Source organism: Sphaeramia orbicularis, chromosome 5 (genome assembly GCF_902148855.1).
Source record: "Sphaeramia orbicularis chromosome 5, fSphaOr1.1, whole genome shotgun sequence".
Classification (NCBI taxonomy): Eukaryota; Metazoa; Chordata; class Actinopteri; order Kurtiformes; family Apogonidae; genus Sphaeramia; species Sphaeramia orbicularis.
The window spans coordinates 17,548,812-17,569,870 of NC_043961.1; the positions used below are offsets into that span (position 1 = coordinate 17,548,812).

A 21,059-nucleotide genomic window follows, 5' to 3' on the forward strand; every position below is an offset into this window, starting at 1 on the left:
CCACTGGATGGAGACACCGTCAGGCTCTGTGTGACGGTCTACACTGATTGGCTGAAAACCCTGTTCTCCCCAGAGAGACTCCATCCCTCCGCCAATCAGGAAAGAGCGGATCTGTACGCTCAGAAGATCTCCGACACCTGTACAGTCTGTTCCTGCCCAGGTACGACACACCTGAGCTGATCCAGAATTGAATCCATACATGGACCGTATGTTTGACCCCCATGGTCTACGGGAAACAGAGCTAATGTTATGTTTTCATGGTCAGAAATGAGAGATAGAACATTAATGCTTTACTAAATAATTTTTTTTATTTATCATTATGAGTAAGACCCCGCCCCCTCCTCCTCCAGGTCGGACCAGGTGAGTCCACTACACCTGTCCTCTCTGTCAGCAGGTGTTATGTGCAGTTCAGTCTATGGCCAGAGACAGCGTTGTGATGAGCAGAGACACCTGGGAAACTCTGCTGCACTTTCTGCTCAGGATTAACCACTTGATCCTGGTCCTGCCCTCGCCTCAGGTGAGCTGGTGGCCCCGCCCCCTTAGGTCAGTCCCTCAGGTGTGTGACTCGCCAAAGGCAAATGTCAGATGATAATGGATTAGATTTATATAGCGCTTTTTTAGTCACTCAAAGCGCTTTACATTATTGACCCATTATTCATTCGCTCCCACATTCTCTCCTCTGGTGGTAGTAAACTACATATGTAGCCACAGTTGCCCTGGGGCAGACTGACAGAAGCATGGCTGCCAATTTGCGCCAACGGCCGCTCCGACCACCACCAAACATTCCTACGCATTCATACACCAGTGTGAGTTGCACTGGAGGCAAGGAGGAGGAGATAAATATGAGACGTATCATTAGCCTCATAGCGTAACTGTCTGTTCTAGCTCAGGTTCCACATTCAGACCAATATGATCTAAAGTCAAATAATAATATAATAACCTATAAATAATAATTCAACATTTTCTTTGTTTTAGTATAAAAAAAGTAAAATTACATTATGAAAATGTGAATAACCTGAACAACCATGCACAACCTGAATTTTCAACTTCCTGAAAGTGCAATTTCAACAATATTATGTGTCAGCTTATTATTAACACAACTTACAGATCCCAGTGGATCTACAAATACACAAAACTTTTAATAACAGACAGAATACTGTCAAAATTGCACTCACTTTTCTTCAGACATTTCATGTTGTTTATATTTATTCAGGTTCTACATATTTTATTGTGAAAGGATAGTTTTGAAAATATAAATATTTTCCTAATGTAATTTTACTTTTTTCACAGTAAACCAGAAGAATTTTGTTGGCATTATTTATAGGTAATTATGTTTATTTATTATTTCATTTGAGATCACATTGGTCTGTATGTGACCCTTGAACTAAAACTAGTTCAACACCCTTGACTGTTAATATCTTCAGTGCAGTTTTTTGCACTCTGGGGTCTGATTGGACGCCTTGGCAGGCCAGTTTTTGGCCAAAAAAAAGTCATTTTTGGTCAATTGTGATATGACTTGGGCAACTATCCCATGAGCCTAACAATATGGACAAAAGTCTTTTACACCATTTTAAGCTTATGCCTTTTACATCATTTTTTTCTTTTTTTCTTTTTTTTTTTTTTTTTTAAACCTATTACCTGTCTGTCTGCCTGTGCAGGTGCATCAGACCTGTCTCACCTGTCGCTGTCTGTGCTTTTGGAGGTGTGGCTTCTTTTCCGCCGCTCGTTGTTTCCCATCTCGCTCTTTGTGGCAAACGTGTCGACAGATGTTCAACAGCTGGAGACACCAGCCAATTGCTGTGGAGACATGGAGCCGAGTCACTGCAGCGCTAACATCCAGGCACCATGGCCACGAGTAGATTCAAGGGACCGCCCAACATTAAATCTGATCACATATGTCAACACACAACAGTTTTTTTGTTGTTCATCTTATTTTGTTGTCACTGTTAAATTTAGTTAGTTTTATCATTGATCATTTTGTCGGTTATTGACATCTTTCCATTTACTCCGGTCTTTGTTGTTTGTAAGTTATCAGTTGGTGTTTGTCATTATTGTAGGTTACTGTCTCTGACCTACGGTCCACTGTTCCCGCCATTTAAAGTCCCAGATGAAAGATGCTGCTCTGGTTCCTACAGATCTGGACGATGAGCGAATCCCTCTCACCTGGTTCAGGTTTCTGCATATGTTCAGGTTAGGCAGCGTCATGTGTCAGACTGACCAATCATATGGTTGGTAACACACCTACTGATGTGAATGTGGGTCCAAATGTTCTGTCCTGAGATTTACAGACTAAACATGTATAAATCAGATGCAAGTCAGATGCTAAGTTATATTTCATGTCATTTGTCATCTTTCCTTCAGTAACCCTGTGGAGCTCTGCAGACCTCCTCTGATTGGACGATCGGGGAATGCCCATCCCCCTCCCCCTCAGGATGAGGCGTTCTGGGACAGTCAGCTGCCCAATATCTTCTAAAGGTCATGAGTGGAGTGAGCCGCCTGGTGGATGCTTTCCTTGGTACGCTGACCTCTGACCTCTGTGTTCCGTTATGGCTCGGTGATGGTTTTCCACTGCAGATGTAGAGCCACCTCAGTGTGGCTGGTTGGTAGTTTATAAACTATATGGACAAAAGTATATGGACACATCATGTCCACAGCTGTACCATATCTTGTTCATGATGATTTAAGATAAAAACATCAATATTATCTTGAAGTTTAATGGGAGATTTTTCTGCCTCAGTGAGATGTGAAGAAAGTAGATGGTTAGTTATTTACAGTCAGAGCATGAAAAATATTTTTGAAATTTAGAGGCAGAACGTTTAAAATCATAATCATGGTTAAAAAAAAATTATGTTGCGAGAAATTAAGTCAAAACCATCTCTGAGGCATTTGGGATGCAAAAATAACAATTTAAACCAAACTAACCAATGCAGTGATATTTATCCCAATATAAAACAATATTATGACATTTGTCTTTATTGTTTTGTTGAAAAGAAAGACCTGAATTCAATGCATCCATATACTTTTGTCCACATAGTGAATGTACAGACTACAGAGAGAATGTCTGTTTAGTGTGGTGAGTTTATCACTGATGACACGGTGATGATGATTCTCTTTGACTAATAAGCTGTTAGTGTTTTCACATCACCTTTTGTTTCAGCTCAGAAACCCAGCTCAGTCTAAGAAATACCAATTTTCATAAAGTATTCTATTCTATTCTATTCTATTCTATTCTATTCTATTCTATTCTATTCTATTCTATTCTATTCCAGTCCAAAGACATGCACTGATAGGTTTATTGGTTAATCTAAATTGCCCATAGGTGAGTGATTGGTTATTTGTCTCTATATTATCAGCCCTGCGATGAACTGAAGACATGCCCAGGGTGTACCCCACCTTTGCCCATAAGTGGAATAGGCTCCAGTGACCCTAGTGAGGAAAAAGCGGGTTCAGATAATGAATGAAAGAATGAATGTATGAATGAATGAAGTATTCTGATTATTCATAACTTTAATTTTCTGATAGAAAACCAGAAAGTTGAGACACATCTGTAACAGAATCTGAAACTGTTTCAGGTTTAACTGAAAACACCAAAGAACCAACAGAGGATTTGTTGCTAAACACAGGTACACACTCTGTTTACAGGTACACCTGACTACAGTTATTTACATGATCGATGCTGTTAATGATGTTTTTCTGTTTTCTGTTTCTGTTTATGGTGTGATGTTTCCAGGACTGACATCGAAGCTCCACCCAAGGGACCGCCTGCCTTCTCTTGGTAAAAGACAAACTGAATCTGATCAATTAAACAAATCAATAAGCTAATCGGGAATGACATCAACACACTAGAAGACTGCAACAAACTGCATGTCACAGAGAACTAGGTTGTTTTAGTGGATTTGTTTATGAATTTGGTGTGAGTTGAGTAAATTATCTGTAAGAATCAGGTCAAATCATCACATGTGAGTAAAATTCATTGTTGCAGATTCATGTGAGGTGTGGTGGAAAATGGAAAAAATCCTGAAAAATTTAAGTGATGTGACAAGGTATTTACATGATAGACCCATCTGCCTGTAGGAGGCGCTAAAGCCACTGGTTAATGGTTTACTAACACAGGAAGAAGAGCCATTATCATGACCTGCAGCACTAATATCTTTGTCAGAATATGAAAGTATTAAGCCATAAAGACCCAGAGCTACTTTTGTTTCACTTCCCAAATACATTTTTCTCTCTATTTAACCTTTCTTAAGTGATTTATCACCATTTATTATAATCTTATCCTCTATATTTTTGCATTTTTCAAAGAAAATCAGGTATTTTCCCATATTTAATTCACTGATCATGTAGATGTTCATTGAAGCTCATATTAAAGTTGAGGGTTATTATATCAGAAACAGAAAACTGAAGAAAAAGTGACTTTTTCAGTCAAATCTATCATTAATTGAACATAAACCCAGTGTGTCCATCCACTGTTATTTATCAAACTCCATGGGTTTATTATTTTTCTTCATTCACTTTGTGGCTTATGTTGTTCTTGTTGCTTATTATTTTTGTAAATTTTTTTTATTTATTTTGTTCATTTTATTGATTACTTTGGCTGTTTTTGTTCATTTTCTTGCTTATTTTATTCATTTTTTTAACTTAATTTCAGTCATTATTTTTGCTTTTTTTCATGTTACTTATTATTTTGTAAATTTTTTGCTCATTTTATTATTATTTAATACAGTATATATATAATCAAAAAACCCAGTGTGTCCATCCACTGTCAGTGATCCAACTCCATGGGGTTTACTGGTGAATCAATGCTGTAAAAGATGACAGTGTTTCCACGGTAACTACAGAGCCTCTGAATGTCCAAATGGGTCATATCTGATGACCATGAAAAGAGGACAAGGGCATTTTACACCAATTATTTTCATGGATTGGTAGGATTAGTGGATCAACAGGTATTAAACATTAGATGGTCAGTAGAAGTTTGTGGTTGCCAGTGGCTGTTTGGGTCTTTAGGGTTAAATAAAGGTAGAATGACTGTCTGTCTGTTTCTGATTACATGTGATTGGTTTGTTGTTTGGTCAGGTATTGCGGTGACCAGGAGTCCGTTCAAGGACCGCCTCCCCGCCTATGGTAAACTTACACCTGCCTTAGTGATTCTGCGTTGACCATTGGATCAGGTGTTCATCTGTCCACTGTCCTCCTCAGGTATGTCCCGGCCTCGGTCTGGCAGTGCCCCGCCCACTCCTGTCACTTTACTGAGCATGCCCAGTGGCTCCACATTGACCTCCTCCCCTCCTGTACTCAACAGACGACAAAAAGCTGCAAACATTTCTAAGGTAACGAGAGTCTACCTGTGTGATGTCATCCAGGTCACATGATAAGATAAGATAAGATAAGATAAGATAAGATAAGATAAGATAAGATAAGATAGACGTTATATACTTATGGAACAACAAACATTAAGAGAAAAAAATCTGCTGTTTTATATAATTATTGATATAAATTTAGATTTAAATTGAAATTTTGTATACATATTTACAGTATATTTTCACATGCAGATGACTTAAACTGATACTTTAGACCTGGATCAGTTTCAGAAACAATCGATGTGATTAGATTTGTTCATTTTCTGACCATAACACTGTCAAGGGGATTCAATTTCCTCATAAATGGGCTCGATGTGGGATCTGTGGTGTTCAGGTCTATATTTGAGCTTGGTTTACTTGACACACAAGCTGTTGTTGTAATTCATTATATTTAATTTGTACAACTGGTTGTATTTTAGACAGAATTGATGCTGTTAAAACAAACTCAACACCTGGAACCCTTTCAAATTAAAAGCCTTCAGTTGACCAAAACTACATTTTTAATAACATGGTTTTTATTGTGAAAGCTTTGCCATCTTGGGGAGGTCATATTAACACATAAACTCCTGCAAAGATTAAAATCACACAATAACATATTAGATGAGGAATCAGAACAGCACAGTTTTATGGCAGTAGAAGTGAACGTTACGTTTAAGCCAGTATATGAGCAACTCCAGGAGGTTAGTTTAACCCTGGTCTTTATTTGTCAACCTCGACTGTTATCAGACAAACAATTCTAACTGACCTCTGGAAATACACACACAATATACACATAGACTATCAGAAACACACAGTACCTAAAACACACTGTACAACCAGAGGTGACCTGTGGCTCCAGTTAAGAAAACCTGAGTCTGCATCGACTCTTTATAAAACAGCTGAAGATGTGATTGTTCAGAGAAGCCTTTAGTTGAATGGGTGGCTTAGTTTGTTATTTTAATGCTATGTTTATCTCATCGGCCATGAGCTGTTGTGAAGGAGCTGTGTTCGGTGCCATTTTCACCGTAGTCTCTCCTTGTCGTCTTTGTCTTTGTTGTCGTCCTGCAGGAGGAACACCTGCTCCTCCTGCCTATTTACACTCACATTTACAGACTCAAATACTCGACAGCGGCTCATAAAGTGAATTTCTCGTTCTAAGGTGGACTCGTACTGACAGGTTCTGCTGTACTACATTAATCATCTGGCACCTAAAATGATGAAATAGTGTTAGTGTGTGTGTGTGATGATACTAACTGATGTCCTCATGTCCTCCTCCTCAGTGGAGGTGTCCCCCCTCCCCTTCTCCTCTCAGGTCGGATGTGGACTCCCTCCTCCACCTGTTTGGTCGTTGGCTGTTTGATGCAGCTCTGATGGGCAGTAGTCAGGCTGGTCAGTATGATGCCTTTAACGTCTGAACAAGAGAAGAAGAAATTAGAAGAAAATGGATTTGAACAAGTTGGATCAGAATTGGGACATAATAATAAAAAGATTTTCAAAAAAATGTTGAAACGGCATCGACAACAGATTTAAATATCATTAGCTTCATATCATAATTGCCTAGCTCACACACAAGTGGACAAAAGTATGTGGACATATTTAATTCATTTGTTTCTTTTCTAACAGGGGTCTGGGATACAAAATGATAATGACAAATGTCATATTATAGTTTTATATTGGGATAAATTTATTAAATATTAACACTGATGTTTCTATGTTAGATCCTCATGAACAGGACATCTTACAGCTGTAGACATGATGTGTCCCAATATTATGTCCATATAGTTTAGAAACATTCCTTAAAGTTTAAAGGGAGATTTTTCTTCCTCAGTGAGATGTGAAGAAAGTAGATGGTTAGCTGCGGTAGAAAATTATTATGTACAGTCAGAGCATGAAAGTATTTTAGAAATTTAGAGGTAGAACATTTAAAGTCATAGTCATGGATAAAAAAACAAAATCAATGTTGAGAGAACGAAGTAAAAACCATCTCTGGGGCATTTTGGAAACAAAGATAACAATTTAAACCTAACAAACAAATGCAGTGATATTTATCCCAATATAAAACTATATTATGATATTTGTTATTCCCATTTGGTATCCCAGATCCCTGTTAGAAAAGAAACACCTGAATTCAACATGTCCACATACTTTTGTCCATATAGTGGATGACTTGGGCATGTATGCTATGAGGCTAATGATATACACTGTACAGAACTAACACTACTATAATGTTAGAATCATGTACTAATTTATTGTTTGGAGTTTGATCCATTTATTTCATTCAGACTCTGGGAGATGGACTTAAAAAACAATGTTTGCACATGGTGTGATGATAACACCAAGTGAATGTCAAACGATGATGGAAATCAAAGTATAAAAATATATCATTAGCTCATGTCATATACAAATTATTTCAATATAAGGTATTGTTGCTGTGATGTCAGATTCGTGGTCATCTGGTCGAGCGGAGGCCTGTGGAACGCTGTGCAGGATATTCACCTGTAAGAAGACGTCAGAGGACATCCTGCCTGTTTACCTGTCCAGGTACCTGTCAATCAAAGTTAAAGCATCCACTCACCTTATGATCCCCATAGGGAAACTCAGTCCATCTGTACCTGTCCACATGTTCTGACTGACTCCTTGGTTCTCTCAGGTTCTACCTGATTCTCCGTCAGACCCTCCAGATCTCAGAGGGGGCGTGTCCTCTTATTTTGGCATCCGTCCTCCTGAATTCTTCCTGTCTGTTCTGTTGTGACCTGACAGGGGTCAATCTGTTACTGCCCACCTTCACTGCAGCACTGGAGGACGTCCTGCTTGACAGGTATGGAGATCAGGTGATGAAGGTCAGCTAACCCAGGTCATGTCTATACCTTTACCCTGATCTGTCCAGAGAAAAAGACGCATGATCCTTATTTAAAATGTCAGTTTCACAACAGAGATGATAGAGCATGATGAGCTAAAAAATAACACATGAAAACAGATCATTTGATGCGTTTATTAAACAAAAGATCTAATTTCTGAGTGATGTTAAGATGCAGATTTATCCTGTTTGCTCAGGTTAAAGCTGTGTTTCAGACACTGCGTTGTGGTTTCAGAGACCTGCTGAGGTTTCCAGCTGCAGTCAACCCAGTGGAGTTGAGGAGGTCCTCCATCCTCATCCTGCTGTCCCTGCTCCCCCTCCCCCTGCAGTTTGGATCTGTCCAATCAGAGGTGACCTGTCTCAGATATGAATAAGCAGGTTCTAGTCTTTATGCATATACACTATAGCTGAACTATAGAGTATATGATGTCAAACTCATTTTCTTTCAGGTTCCACATTCAGCCCAATTTGATCTCAAAGGGGCCAAACCTGTTTGTAGTCTTTGAACCGTACTATAGTGTCACTCATAGCATTAATGTCATGACTGAGTTTCTTTGGTCACAGATGGGATTCATTCATTTTCAGGAATGTTCAAAGTTCACACAGACATAACATGATGAAGCTGATCACATGACCCATGTCATATCAAACAGGTGAAGCGTTCAGTCCAGCAGGCAGAGGGGTAAATTTGCTGGTGATGGTGATGACATGTATTTTAGTTTCAGTCCTTGTCGCTGTAAATTCTCTGTTATTGTGAAAAAGTGTTCTTTTCGTGTGCTCAGCTCCCATCGGACAGACATGTCAGCTTCCTGTCTCTGAAACCCCGCCTTCTCAGCATTCTGATTGGAGGACTGCAGACAGAGAATGATGTCGCCAACACACATCTGATCCTGGGTAAATTAATTCATAAAATAATTTTTTGCATCATTAAAGTCACAACACCCTCTACTCAGACCTATTAACAAATATTTATTGTTGTAAATTTAAAACGATCTAAACAGAAAATAAATCCAGCTGTGGACACTGATAGAGACAATGCAGTGGAATCAAATTTAATCTGCAGAATAAAAATATGGATGAAGAAATGAAACACACTGAGCAAACATGATGTAAACCAGTTAGATCTGTACATCTCTATTGGAGAGGATCCAAACAGCAGATTGTTTTTGTGTTTGGGTAGCGGCCATGTTGAACCTGGTTCAAGACTCTGCTGTGATAGAAGCTGCAGGACGAAACCAGAAGGTGAGTCAGTACAACTGTAACTCTACTGAAACACAGCAGGTCATGTTTTTGTCTCCTACTGTTATAACTGTCTGGTCTGTAATGACAGAGCTTTAGTTTAGTAAGAGTCTGTTTTCGACCCGCTCTATATGTAAAGTGTCATGAGATAACTTTCGTATGATTTGGCGCTATATAAATAAGATTTGATTGATTGATTAATTAATTGATTGATAGTTTGTTGAGGTGTAATACCCTTGATGGCCACTAGAACCTTTATCCCAAATGCAATGAAGTGCATCAGTTTCGGTATGTAAGATTAGTACATGATGGTTCTAGAACAGCTTTCTAGGACACATAAATGGAACAGAGTTGAGATTATTTCATCTATAACACCTGTGCTTATAGTGATGTAATAAGTAAAAATGTCTGCAATGAAAAGGTCGGCGCTCCACTCCAGGTGTCCAACAGCATCCTCAAACCAGCGGGTGAAAATGGGTCACAGTGGTTTGGACTCAAGCAGCTACTCCTCACAGCTTTCACGTGTGAATAAAATAACTTCCTTCCTTGATCGGACACAGTTTTCTGTCGTGTTTCTAGGAACCTGATCTTGGACCAGTTAGAGACAGAAGAGCAACGGCTGGAACCAGACAAACCAGTACAGAGTTTTATTAATTTATTGTGTTAAATGAGTTCCGTCTTATTATCTTATTATCTGCCAAGGGAAGTAAACTCTGTCTGTGTGTGTGTGTTTGTGCGCACGCATGCGTGCGTGTGTGTGTGTGTGTCTGTGTTTGTCTGTGTGTGTGTTGTCGTGGTTACCAGCTGTCCAGGCAGATTCAGCGGTGGTCATGTGGGTTCAGTTTGTGCGTCTGCTGACCCAGCGTCTGACATCTCAGTGGAGGAATGACTCAGCAGTTTGTCTGTCAGCACTGGAAGTACTGGGAGGACTGGCCAAGGTGGACACACAATAAACACTGATACAAAAAAACAACAAACACCAACACACTCTCACACTGTGACATTTTCAGGTTCATAACAGGAAACAAGTTCAGATAATATGGGACATCTGCTCCTTGTGCTTTCAAATGTCCAGGTTCTTAATTGGACGTGGACTTGGTCACCAACCAGAGGCAAAAGACACGTTCAGCATAAACCGCACATGACTTTGGTTCTGGACATGAAATTTTTTATTCAGAATAACAGCACTTACTGCCATTCCCCTGATCCTTTTTATTATCTCACTGGCCAGTCAGCCATGAGCTACTGTGAAGGCATCGTCTTTGTCGTATTCTTTAGAAATTTCTTCAGTCTTCTTCTCTGAAACTACCTGTAAGATTAAACTCAAATTTTATGTGTATCTTCCTTGGACAATGTCTACAAACTTGATCACAGTTTTGAGAATGTAGATTTTGGAATTTTTTACGAATTTTTGAAAATGTGTCTTCCCTCTAATGGTCCATATTTTGATGGTTTATAACAGTTGTTTCCAACCTTGGAGTCGCGACCCCATGTGGGGTCACTTGGAATTCAAATGGGCTCACCTGAAATTTCTAGTAATTGATTGAAAAACAAAAACAAAAACGTACTAATAAAAAATATATGGTGAGTTGAGAGAGACAATCACATACATAAAAGACACTGTGGTTGTGAAACTGAAGCACTGTCGTACTGTTTATCTTTCAAATGTTCATTGTGGTCAGTTTCAGATGCTGCAGCTCTTTCATAATTCATAGTTTGAGTTATTGTTTGTTCAGTATTAATTGTCAGCCTTGTAAATCCAAGCTGGACTGACTGTACATATCCTGACCAAGGAAAATAAAATTCTCCCTTTGTGCAGTAATCTACACCTGGCTTTTCTGCCTTCGTCCAGAATAGTATACATTATATAGACTAAATGTCCTCTAAAAATTAACGTTTATGTGGAACATAGTATAGCAAACTATTACATGGTCAAAACAAATTAATTTTAGCAAAAAAAAAAAATCTGTTTTGAATGTCTGGGGTCGGCAGAATTTGTGAAGTTAAAATGGGGTCACGAGCCAAAAAAGGTTGGGAACCACTGGTTTATAACATGTAAATGGTTACAGATATCAATCTAGTTCCTGTTGATCACTGTTAGAAGTCACATGTGAACTTTGATTGAATTAGTTGAGTTCTCCTCCAGTGAAAGTACCACCCACTTCTATTGGGAGATTGATCTCCTGCATCAAGACCACATGAAACAGAACCTGAAAACCTCACAAATTCAACTGGGGATTGATTAGATAGAACATGACGCTGACATACAGGAACACTGGGACTGTTTTTATTCCTGAGCTTGATTTTGTACATGAAGCGCTGACCAAGTCTCATGAATGTGCAGACTTCCCCACAGGACACCATTCAAATTGATTAGAAGGCCATCATTATATCACCACCTTTGGTCAGTCATCCTTGTCCTCTGACCCTCTGCAGGTGGAGGTGAGTGTGGAGGAGTCAGAGAAAAGGCGAGCGGTGAGTTCAGTCTGCAGTTACATCGTGTTCCGTGCAGCCGTCCTCCTCCTCTGCATTCAAGAGACCTGCACTCCATCATTACTGCAGCATTTCACTGTCTGAATGTCTGGATCACACAGCACCCTGACATGTTAAACCACCAGGTAACTAATAACACCACACCCCAACATGTTAAACCACCAGGTAACTAATAACACCACACCCCGACATGTTAACCACCAGGTAACTAATAACACCACTCCCCGACATGTTAAACCACCAGGTAACTAATAACACCACACCCCGACATGTTAAACCACCAGGTAACTAATAACACCACACCCCAACATGTTAAACCACCAGGTAACTAATAACACCACACCCCGACATGTTAAACCACCAGGTAACTAATAACAGCACACCCCAACATGTTAAACCACCAGGTAACTAATAACACCACACCCCGACATGTTAAACCACCAGGTAACTAATAACACCACACCCCAACATGTTAAACCACCAGGTAACTAATAACACCACACCCCGACATGTTAAACCACCAGGTAACTAATAACACCACACCCCGACATGTTAAACCACCAGGTAACTAATAACTAATGGTAACTAATTACACTTGTGTCTGTGTGTTTGTGGATGCTTCGTGTTGTAGGACTGTTTAGTGGAGGTTCTGGAGATTGTGGAGCTCGGTATTTCTGGTAGTATATCCAGGCAGGAAGAGAAAGTGAGGTGTAAAGAGGAAAAGGAGCTAAACCCCGCCTCCCTGAGAGTGAAGGAGGCCGCTGAGGCCACGCTGAGCTGGTGAGTAAAACAAACCCACCTACACATACAATCTGTCCAGCCTTACATATGATAATTTGATTTTACTTTATTTACAGACATGATCAGGGTGGATTCTACGTCTGTTTATGTGTCTCCTTGTCTGATGTCTTTTACTCAGTTCTGCTTATTAGAGGTCAACCGAGGCTCATATGATAATGATATTGATTTTAACCAAACATCAAAATAATTAATCAATAAATCTGGGACTGAAGGAAATCCTTCACAACCCTTTCCCTGCCGCGGTACTGGTCTGATTTGGTTTGATATGATGATGGTTTGACATCTGTGAACTCCAGCATTAGCTTGTGTCTTTGTAGGAAGAACAACCAGTCCTACCTTAGGAGGAGTCCCTGAACGCACCATGAACTAAGCATACTGTAACAGGAGGATGCTCTGTCCTGGTACAAGAGGAGTATATTTTCCTTTAGGATGGAGGACACATTTGTTCTGTGTCTGTGTTAATCTAAGCCCCTAAGAAATCATTAATGAACTAAAGCAGGGTTCCCAAAGTGGGGTATGCGTACCCCCAGGGGTACTTGGAGGAAGCCAGGGGATACTTGAAATTTTTTTGGAAAAATACATTAAATAAGTCGTCATGTTTTGAATACAAAATAAATAATGAGAATTAATGCTGAAATATAAAACACAATAAATACATTCATATAATAGTTTTTTGTCTATCATCTTGTTGAAGCTTTGGTAACATTTTAAGAACATTCTATTTTATATAATTCAAAATTAGTTTATTTGAGTAGCTAAGTAATTATTTTTTGTTGATGAAAGATTCATTTATTAATTAATGACCAGTTTATTAATTTTTCTTATCAATGAAAAAGGGCAATTTTCAGTTTATATTTTGCACACAAATTTACTTATAAAAATGTGGGTTTTTTTTATATGTTTCAGTTAAATATATGTTGTTTGTTTACAAAGTTTTGAAAATATAAACAGACACCTTTAGCACAGGAACAAATTTTGCCTAATTTTTTTCTATCAAAAATGCTGAAGCGAGAGTTGGAGGTACTTGGCTAAAAAGTGTATTTCAGGGGGTACTCCACTGTAAAAAAGTTTGAGAACCACTGTACTAAAGGTCCGGGCTAGCAGTAATAGTTCTGCATGTACCCATTTTAGCTACTTGGCTTCATTGTACTCATCCTTTATTCAACCAGGTTGTTTCATTCATCTTTTAAAGTCACCTGATCATCTGATAAATGAAAACCTGCTGCAGTTCTGTGGTCTGACAGCAGGGGGTGACATGCCTACACCTGACAGACTGATCCTTCTTCTGTCAGTGTGATGCAGGTTTCAGGGGCGTTCCCGCTGCTTGGAGGCCTGCTCAATGAAGACGCTCTGATTGGAGGTCCTGGTTTGAGTGACAGTAGTGTGAAGAGGTTCAGATACTTTGTTGTGGATGGGTCAGTGATCTTAGCCATGTTGGAGAAACCTCAGAACACAGATCTGTCGGATCAGGGTGAGTCAAAGTCTCCAGAAGTAAATCAGTGCTTTAGTATCTGATGATGTCATACCACTGACAGCCACTAGACCATAAATTGACTTAGTTGCACAGTGCTTGATGAAGTTATTGTTTTATTGAGTCAGTAAGCTTGTGTTTATCATTAGTTCACACATGACCGCTTGCTTTCCTGTGATTCCACCCCTTATGTCCAAATATGGTCACTTCTGACTGCATCACAATCTTCTGGGGGCTCAGAACCCAATGGCTGATGCCACCATTTCTCTGTTGAGTGATTATGTACAGCAGGGGTGTCAAACTCATTTATTTCAGGTGCCACATACTGAAAACACTCAGTTCAGTACAAAAGATTTGGTTAATGTTTAGTTATCTCTCAACAGAGTGTCATACCTGAAACTGAACTCATTGATTTATTAAATTTTGTCTTTTTCTTTTTTTTTTTGATCACTTAGCATCGTGTCCGTCCCTCACTGTGTCTGATCCGAGGACCTTCAGGTCGACACTCCTGGACTCTACAGCTCACCTACAGCCCAGAGAGGGGAGGGGCCAATCACAGGTGAGCACGGCATTACTCACCTGAGCCAATCACAGATGGTTCCAATGACTCTTTTCCTTCCTGTTTGTCCATCGTCCTCAGCAGAGTCCAGAACCCAAGGTCCCAGAAAATCACGGTGCAGCAGCCCCAGAGGATGCTGGGATACAGTGTAACATCAAACATCAAGAGTTTCCTGAATATCTCGACAGAGTTCCTCCAGTTAAAGCAGATCTGAGTTTACCAGGTCTGAGGGAGACTGCCAACAAAGAGGCAAGACCTGTTCAGAACCAGAACCATGACCAGTGCTGAGGTTTTATTTGTACCTTTCTAGATGTATGCTCTTCTACCACCAGGTGCAGCGGCGGTTGGATCAGGTTCGAGCGGTGTTGAAGAGGCAGCGCCAGGTTGAAGCTCAGCCTCAGATGAGTGGGACATCTGTTGCCATGACCGACCTGCAGGTCTGTGGTTTCTGGTGGTCCGGTTCAGACGGCGAGGCTCTTCCTGTCCCATCTGGGCCTGCTGACCCCCGACACCCTGAAGGTACAAGACACTCACCTGTTTTAACATTTATTCACCACGTTTCTGAACAGTGAACAGATGTGTTTTCATCTTTGTATTTAGATCCACTCAGTTTTATTTATCCCAGTTGTTTGTTATAGATCCATTTTCCTCCAGGTCTTTGTAACCTGCACAGAAGACAGCCCCTCTGTCATTTTAGATAAGATATATGAGAGAAATGAGAGATATGAGAGATATAGCTGTCAGAGAGGTGGTGAAGTTTATTTTTATATATTTCTCATAATTATTTTTTTTTTTTTACTTTATGAAGTTGTTGAAATTGAATTAAAAGTGTCAAAAACAGAGAAATTGGTTAGTGGGGATTTAAAAACAAACCTGTAAAACAATATTTGGTTTAAAAGGAATGCTTTCCATCTAAAGTTTATTCTATGTGTGGATCACATGACTGGAGCAGAAATGATGCTACTGAGGCATTATGGAATAAACAAAACCCATACTATTGAACTTGGTTGGAGACACAATATATCCAAGACCATGTTAATTCTACACATGGTTCAAGAGGCACAAAACAGTATTGATGTTTATGCTGTATGTCATATTTTATGTGTTTACTGGACACTGGGATGTATTTGGACTTTATATTGGACTTTTATTGAAAGCATTCACTTTAATATCAGACGCTGGGACCCATCTATTACCTGGAATTAGCCTAAGAGAGGTTCAAAGACTGAAATATGCATTCATTATTTGTATTTGTATTTCTTCATGGATTCATGGTGTCTTTAAATGGTGCCCTCAAAAGAGAGAGAAATAAATATTGAAAAGATTAGTATGAAGCTTGGCCTTTGTTCTCTTCACTCTCTTTACTTGTTGTTTGTTGACATATTATTTCTTGGAGATTTGGAATTTCTTGGAGACTGTAAAGATTATCTTTACAGATTATTATCTGTAAGATTATTTCTTGAAGATATAATAATACACTCAGAGGGATGACCCAAAGCTGGACAGAGGGCTGAGGTTAAAGTCTGTCCATCTGTCCGTCTATGTCTGTTTCTCTGAAGGACTCGGGTGGTGTCCCGGCTCAGCTCTTGTCTCTGGATTCTTCTCTTCCTGGTTTCTCCGAAGATCTGAGACATTTAGACCAACTCGCGTCCAGAAACTGTGACTCCGCCTCCGTCTTCTACCTGAGAGCAGGACAGAGGACAGCAGCCGAGGTCTGTCTCACCTGTCTGCTACTGTATGTCCTGAAAAACACAGATACTGTATGTACTACGCATTAACATTTACCCTTCAGGGTCCACTTAACACTTAAGTCCCATGAGAATAAATCTGTTTTTGTATGGAGAGCTGGCCAAGAACACACACCTGTATGATACAAATAAAATAACAAAAGCAAGATGAGAAAACAGAATGAAAGGTACATGACATCAATTACACTCTTCAGTTTTAAATTCATCTAAAGAGATAAAATCATTTAGTTGTAGAATATTCTGAAGGTTATTCCAAGACCAGGGAACAAAATAAGAGAATGCTGACTTACCAGTTCTGTATAAATCCTAGGAACTTTGTGTAGAAGCCGCCTAGACCAGTGGTTCTCAACTGGTCTGGCTTTAGGACCCTAACCTTCCATCACAGATACGGTGGCAGGCAAGAAATACCACAAGAAAACAGCAAAACAATAACTATAAAAAGAAAAACAGTATTGACAAAAACAGGCAATTGCACATTATGAAGTACCAGCAAAAACAAGTAGCAAAGTAGTAATAATAAAGTAATAATAATAATAATAATAATTCTGCTATATATATATATATATATATATATATATATATATGGATATATGTTATGTATGTATATGTGTTATATATGGATATGTTATATATGTATATGTGTTATATATGGATATATGTTATATATGTATATGTGTTATATATGGATATATATATGTATAGATATATATGTGTTATATATATATATGTTATGTATGTATATATATATATATATATATATATATATATATATATATATATATATATATGTATGTAATGTATGTATGTATATATATATATATATATATATATATATATATATATATATATATGTATATACATATATATATATACATATATATATATATATATATATATATATATATATATATATATATATATATATATATATATATATATATATGTATATATATATATATGTGTGTGTGTGTGTGTGTGTGTTTGTGTGTAGTTTAATAATCACAGGATAAAAGTTGTAGATAGCAGTAGTAGTGGTCATAGCAATTATATGATAATAATAATAATAATAATAATAATAATAATAATAATAATAAATCAGCTGTTGTCATTTTGTTGTCATTTTGTAAACCAAACCTTGAAGCTCATTAAATAAACACATGAACATAATTTCTGTTAAAACTCAGTTACTGAGTCCACGTTACTCATCCGTGGTGGGCTCCTGGTCTTTTTACAGGTTCTTAGTAACGCAGACTCGTCCTCCAGTGTCTCATCTCACTTCCTGGACTTCCTGTCATCTCTCGGTTGTCCGGTAGCGGTGAGCAGGACCTCACCTGTCAGTGCAGATTTTCCAGGTGAGCCCTCTGCTCTCTGATTGGCTGATATTACACATGCTCTCAGGTTGATGGAAGCTGATTGGTTGTGCTTTCGCCTCCCAGAATCCCCTGCTGTGCCAGCTGAGAGGCGTGTCCTGATGTATACTGACGCTCTGACGGAAATCACCTTCATTGTTCCTTCATTGTCACATGGTCACAGTCCACAAGAGGTGGAGCCAAATGAGGACTCCTCCCCGTTATCGACAGTATGAGCTTTCAAAATAGAAGCTTTTTCACATGCTCACCTGTTTGTCTCACCTGTCTGTCTCACCTGTCTGTCTCACTTGTCCGTGTCTTCAGAGTCCTGTGGCTGATGGTCCATCATCTCCTCACTGGAAGGCATCGTCTTCCTGCTCTCAGTCTAAAATATGGATTGTCTGGGTCGAACGCTTTGAGGATATTGGTGATTTCTCCCCCAGAATTTTGAGATTACAAATGTTTTTGATTTGGTTTTAGGTTTTTGGACCTAATTAACGGAATGTGTGTATTTTCAGACAGCTTCCCTCTGAATGAGCTGCTGTCACCCACCAGGACAGAGACATCGCCATGGTAACCTAGTCCACATCCTCATCCAACCTCATTTATAGGAATAAACAATTGTGAGAGAGGCTTTTTCTGGCCCTGAAAACATCCACAGTCTTATTTCTGAGCTTTTATGGTTAAGGTTACAGGTCTGCATTACTTTAATATTCATAATTACAGTTGTTGGCACACAGGAAGTAGTTTTTTGAGTGAACGTAAGATGGGACTGAATAAAAAGTCACCTCTCACCTCTGAGCGCAGGTCCCAAACCAGTCCATTTGAACCCAAACCGTGGTCTTTTCCTAAACTTAACCTACTAGTTTGCTGGTTTCTAACGGTACCTGAATCTGTTTCTTTCTCATATCAGTGCAGTGAACATCCAGCTGATCTTCATTCATCCTCTGAAAACTGGACTCTTTCGTATCCGTCTCTATGGAAACAAGACCAGTAAATTCAGTTTGGTCGTCCCATTGGTCAGCGGCAGTGTCGTCAGCAAGAGGACTCTGGGTCTGTTCATTTTTATTCTATATGATTTTCTGTGTTTAATTTAGGTTAAATTAGCTCATAAAAGTGGTTTTACTAGTTTGTGTGATGAAAACTCAACTAAGCCTCAAACCATTTTTCAGTAAAACTGGAGCAGATAAAAAAAATGAGGACAGATTTTATTTCCTCCAACCAACACAATAACTGTAGACATTTCATCTATAATTCGACTTCATTTTCCTAGTTTCATTTTATCCTGTGTAATCAGCAGTTTCAGCTCTCTGATACCTTTGTCACCACAGCAGAGGCTTATGGGTAATGTAGTATTAAGAGTCAGTATTCATAGACTTGACAGAAGAGTTATATCATTTTCTTTTGTTTTCAATAGCATGACATGTCTTTTAGGTTTCTTGGTCCGGGAAACGGTCATCAACTGTTGCTATCGGCGACGGCTAGACAGTGACTCTGCCCCCCCACCACACGTCAGACGAAAGCACATGATCAGTGACATTATCCAGCGCTATCGCAGCCATTGCTCTGAGCCCACCTTCTACACCGCCCTATTTCAGGACGTTTGACCCACGACTGTAACCATGGCAACATGGCTTTGTTGAATTCTCCATCGTGATTGGTCAGTGATTGCATCCTGCTGTTTCCAATGAATGTAGAATCCAATTTGAGATGTGTTCCTCACATCTATATCAGATGTCCACAGAATTTCATTTGGACTCAAGATTAACCAAAGATCTTAAGGACTAAAGATGGAAGATGTCAATGTCCAGGTGTAACCACATCATGGCTTTGAAGTCTGGAGGTTGACCAGAGCTTGATCTGTGTGAATGATCCAATGGGAGAAGTGTCACTGTTGGTTCCACACCAACCATAAGACTTGTGTGAGGACATTTACCATCTGATCCATAGACTAGCAGATGACGACGCTCTTGATCAGATCTAACATCAACTAAATTATGTTTTTTGTGCGACAGTGACAGTTTGAGGTGTTTCCATTTACAGCAGATTACAGGGGAACTATGGAATCAAACACACAGGACTTGTACATCTCTGTTCTTCAGTAGATCATCAAAACCAAACCTGCCAAACATGTCACTAATATGTGGGTACTTCTATGAAACTGGTCCCTAAAAACAGGACACATCATCATGACACCTCCATCTTTAGTTCTGTTATGGTGGCCAAGGGTCAAAGGTCAGGATCGCTGTGACCTGAAAACATTTCAGATACACATAGTGGGGTGAAAGTGAGTGATGACACCTTACATCCAGAGGGTCAAAGGTCGTCTTCGCTATGACATCATACTGTTGTATAAGCTGATTCTTGTGCTTCACATCATCATGTTCTAATTTTAACGTATACTTCTGTGCACAAACACATTTTTCCCCCCATACAGTGTTTTTTATTTATGTTTTACAGATAAAATGCAAAATCAAATTAACATCATACCTTCTCTTTTACAATATGTAGAAACAGTAGTTAATCTATTACAGCAAGTACATTGCGTGCAATGAAAAAAAATTTCAAGTTTTAAATTAAGGCATTATCTTGACAAAATGGATGGAATGGAAAAAGTGAGTGAGTTAAAATGATATAATATAGTAAAATTTCACAGGCTTGGTAACTACTTAGTCCGTAAACATCCTTCATCTTTTTCAAGGATATTTTTAAGTTTTGGACATAATCATTGAAAGATCTCCTTATTTTATTCAACCTTTTGTTTCCATTTCAATGTATATATTATTCTTTAGAGAGGAAAGTTTGTTAACATCTGTCTCAACCACTGAGTCACATCTGGTGTTTGAGTCTTTTTTCCCATCAAACATATTTTTACATTAAAAAGTTGACAGAAATTAGACTCTAACATCCACTGAATTATCCAGATGCTGTTTATCAAGTATCTGTCTCTGAAAGGATGGTTATTTTTTTGCTTGTGGAAACAGTGAAATAATTTTAAAATCCTTTTTAGCCTTTTTAGAGACAGTAGAGGTCATAGAGGGACACAGTAAAGGATCCTGTGTCTGTGATGAAGCCTCAGTCCCTGTGTTAGACCCTTGACCAGGTCAAACACCAGAAAATCATTTCTACAATAATAGGTTTGGTCAACTTATTAAGTCCTTCATTAAACAGCCACACAGTTGTGTGATCTTAAATCAGTGCAATAG

The 21,059-nt window shown here is 38.9% G+C and overlaps 1 pseudogene; it reads left to right on the plus strand.

The window, feature by feature from the left end:
- The first annotated feature begins 415 nt into the window (after positions 1-415).
- On the plus strand, positions 416-19,636 carry LOC115419510 (ral GTPase-activating protein subunit beta-like; annotated as a pseudogene).
- Positions 19,637-21,059: the final 1,423 nt, after the last annotated feature.